This window comes from Phaethon lepturus, unplaced genomic scaffold, assembly GCF_000687285.1.
Source record: "Phaethon lepturus isolate BGI_N335 unplaced genomic scaffold, ASM68728v1 scaffold12720, whole genome shotgun sequence".
Classification (NCBI taxonomy): Eukaryota; Metazoa; Chordata; class Aves; order Phaethontiformes; family Phaethontidae; genus Phaethon; species Phaethon lepturus.
In genome coordinates, this window is record NW_010512685.1 from 5,790 (window position 1) to 10,089 (window position 4,300).

The 4,300-nt window shown below is 47.9% G+C and overlaps 1 protein-coding gene across 1 annotated transcript in view; it reads right to left on the reverse strand.

Moving 5' to 3' along the window:
• LOC104621281 (tetratricopeptide repeat protein 9A) overlaps window positions 1–4,300 on the reverse strand; it is a gene marked incomplete at its 5' end in the record, with an annotated part of 5,982 nt that overhangs the window by 1,221 nt on the left and 461 nt on the right. The window lies entirely within an intron of this gene.

Sequence of the window (4,300 nt, forward strand, 5' to 3'; positions counted from 1 at the left end):
TACACATATGGTGGTTACAACTCCCTGTGAAAGACAGACACACTGCACCTTCATCCTTGGTGCATCCCCTGGGGAGCAACACAGCTCCAGCGCTGACAGGAACAGCATCAGTTGGAAGGGGCTTTGAACCAAAGCCTGCCGCTTTGGTTTTGGAGAACCTGGTCCGATTTGTCCTCACCATCCCTCTTGCTCACAATCATGCCTCAGCTAGTTTTTACCTTCTCTGTGATTACTCTTGGTCAGCACATTTGAATTTGCACAGTTGAAACTATCCAGGTCATCCTTGTCTGTTCTTGGGGAATGGCACCTCCGTTGGCTTCCCTTCCCTCACTGCCTGCATGCAAACCCCTAAAGGCATTCTGCATACAGTTACACTCTGCCTTTCCCCCCCCCGTTCCTTTTACAGCCTATTTCACTCTTCTCACATTTTCCCACGATGAGTTGAATTGGGAAGAGCATCTTTCACATTCTCTTTCTACCCTTGCTTTCCTTAAATTCCGTACTTGGAAGCCCTTCCACCATGACACCGTATCTGCATTTTTGTCATATGTAGTATGCTGCATACTGCCGTGTCTGTCCCATCTAATGTAAAGTTCCTAGGGGCAGAGAACCATCGATTCATCCCTGTAGAGAGCTGTGAGACCCCAGCACTGTGCAGGCGGTAAGCTAAGCCCTCTTTCTCCTTCCAGTATTTCAGTGCATCAACGCAGCACACGAAACATGTGAGTTTTGTTTTACCTCCTGGCCTCAGCAATGAGGGAACCTGTTCACCCTGAAGCACAGGTTGATCTGAACGAGTACGTGTCTCCAGACAGACCCCACGATTCTGCAGTCAACCCTTTCTCAAATCATATTGATTTACTGTCATGAGGGTGACTTCCCCCACACATGGCACTCACATAGTGTCAGAAGCAAGCAAGCAAAAAAGCCACTTTCACTTATGTATGGATTGCGAAATGGTTCTTTGCTCACAGCCTTACTCAGATGGCCATCCAGGGCCAGCTTAGTCCATTTAAGTTCTTAGATCCTCAGAAAGCAATCTGAAGCGCACTGCAGTCCACAGTCAGAGGGCAATCTTGTCTCCTCCTCACGCAAACAGCAGCTGTGCCCCACACTAGCTAGGGAAATGAGAAGTGCCTGAGCTTCCAAAGAGATGAACAAATTACTGGTAACGTGTCCAGCACCAGCAAGTCCGGGTATTGCACCCACCAAAGCAGCCGTGGAGCAAAATTTCTTTTAAACATGAGAAAGGGACATCTCTGTTGTGCCCTCGGCCGGAGCTGAGACAGCAGGAGATAGATCGGTTTCCCTTCACACAGAGCTCTCCACAAACATGCCACTGGGTAGCAGTGGGCTGTGGCAATGCTGTTGTGACTTCTCAAGCCCTCTCTGGTGAGGTGGGTCTCCCTCATGAGTCTTCTGCAGGTTCAACTGCATCATCCTAGTCAGCCCAGAGGGTGGGAGTCAGTAATTAAGTTATATTTGCCCCATTTGGGGTGTTCTTAATGAGCCAAGAAGTTCTGCTGTTGCTTGTGTTAGGCAAGGTTTTTTAAAAGCAGAATTGGTTTTAGTTGCGCAGCCTCCTGGAGTGAAGAAATTCAGTCGAGGGGACAGTCCTGAATTTCAGGCCTAGAATAAAATCGGCAGATGTGGCAGGCAGGTGGCTAACCAGCCCCCGGCCGCGTAAAGGCAGGGCTGGGAGCCCGCCGAGCTGCCTGCACCCCACCGCAAGCTCCCCGCGCCGTGCCCTGCTAGGCTGGTACCCGTCCCAGCTGCTGAGGTTCACGCCTTGAACGAACGTCTGCCCAGGGCAGGTGGTAAGTGATAACCGCGTAGGCGCGTTGGGAAGTCGTGGCTAAGGTAGCTGGCTGCTCCTGGCACGGCTCCACTCACCCGTGAGATTTCCACACGCCTGGGAAGCCAGGAGCAAAACAAGGTGTAGCCTGATGGAGGGTGGGAGAGACACAAATCTCCTGGGCAGGTTTTGGCATGTTTTGCTTCCTTTTTGAGGGCCACTATTTTGCCAAAGAGAAATAATGAGAGCAGCACTCTGCTTACAGAAGAAGTAGAGCCTTGTCTTTGTCAGGTCTTTTCCATCAAATAGTATTGCACCATACCAGCTCTGCCTGCAGAAGTATTTCAAAGCTAAATGTAAATGCTAACGGAGAGAAAACTCTCATCCCTCAGTGAGGAAGAAGTGATCCCCTTCAGTTGATGTGGGAATAACAGGTGTTTGGTATTACCGGGCCAGCTGATGGTCTGGTCACAATCCCAGTCAGTACCTACCTAGATGATGTGGTCCCACCAGCGAGAAAGACCTGAACAAGGCTTGAAGGTAAGATGTATGTTTGGCTGCCCATGCTGCACCAGCCTCTGGATTCATGGAGGGCTGCCTGTATGCTTTGTCCCTCTCCCTTACTAAGGAGGTTTATACAATTATCTTGTGTTATTTCCATCTGCTTTTGTGATTTTTTTTTTGTTTGTTTGTTTGGAGGTAGCATAAGAAATCAGGCCAAACCCAACCTTCACCCTTGACAGACAGTAAATAGCCACAAGGGATTTGCTGTGCTGACAGCCCTTTAGAACAGTAAAACTCTTTGCTAGCTAATTCCTCTTTACCATTTAAAATCTCCCTCACCGAAGAGAGTAACTGCCAGTGATTTGTGCGAAAACCATTCCTTATTAGAAAAAAAAAGAACACACTGAATATGACTGTAATAATAACCAAGGGCTTTTACCAGTGAGCCTAGTGAAACCTCAGATAAGGGAAAAGAATAGCATCTTGCAGATGGAGACACTGAAAGTGGAGACACTGACTTATTCCAGGTCACATCATAATTCTTGATAGTGTTACCTGATTCCTACTACTGTGTTTTAAGAGCTGCATCCTTTCTTACTGTATGTATTCACTTCTTTTCCCCTGAATACCCTTCAAGTTTTCCATAATCATAAATAAAACAGTGGAACAATGGCCTTGAATGGTCTAACAATAGCAGGGAAGAGTCTCTGATGCAGAGCTGAAGGCCAGAACTGTTTTTTGTATACATTAAGGGCCTTTGGGGACACTTTCTGGTGTGTTTCTGCAGCAAGCTGTGGTATTTGAAGCTGTTGCTGTTGAATAAATTTGTATTTATTTGAAGAAGCAGTGAGGGATACCAAATAAATAGTATCGCGGCGGGGGGGGGGCACAGAAATACATATTTAAAAAAGGGAAACAAAATGGTTCAGCTAAAAAGGACTTTTTCACATCTGAGCCTAATCAGAACCTCAAGGTTAGGGTAACTTCTTATTTTCCACCGACTGTTTTTTCCCTTGCATAGGCTTCTCCACCTCCCCATTCTGGCAAGGGCTGAAAGCAGAAGGGCACGTTGTAAACTAAAATAGGTTAAACTGAAACTAAAATAGGTTAAACTGAGCTTTTAAGCACATTCGCTCGGGGAGCGTGGGGTGCACAGCTGTGCTGTCAGACTGCCCGAGCCCGTGGCCAAGCGCGGCAGATGGGACCAGGCACCCTCACGGGAGGTGGAAGAGGAAGGAGATCCCAGCACACCCTCCCTGGTGCTCCTCCAGGGCGCAGCCACCGCGGGAGCCCCGCAGGGCCAGCGCCCGCAGGACACCAACCACAGCCAGCTCAGCCTCCCTTGCCCCCTCCACTTCAACGGACATCACCTCTGCCGTGCTCTGCTCGCTCCAGTTTCATGCCCAGTTCTCACTCTGCCCTCCCAGGTTCAGGCAGAATTGCTGCTCTGTGGGGTTTTCTTTGTACAGGGCTTCCATTTTGCTTTCTAATGGTTCTTTAATTTTTCTTTGAGTACTACAAAATTCCTTTCTTTTAACAGAAACGGTTTAAACAACAGCATGGTTTTCTCTATTAGCTGGTTCTTTGAAAAATAAAAGCACCACCTCTGTGTCGTGGCCTTCTACCTGCTGTCTGAGGTTGGGTCGGTTAGCATGAAGGTGGTTGCTCTGGCAAGGCTAGGTTGTTTGAATATATAACTTCTTTGCTGTCCCAAAATCAATAGTTGGGTTTTGGCATGTGGATGACAGATGCTTGGCTGATTTCACAGCAAAAGTTGAAGCATCCTGATGAATACTTTCTGAGTAAATGTCTGTGTCTCTGGTCAAATTACAGTACTAGCCCATGGCTAGGATGGTGGAAGGCATGGCTACTGCGGACTACAAATAGTCTCCTGACTTTGCTAAGGGAAAAAAGCTTGTTCTCAAAGACTCAGAAAATGTAATGGCCAGGGTCGCTCTTCCCCATCCTGCTTTCTTCTTCAAATGTAACTAAGGAGGGAAA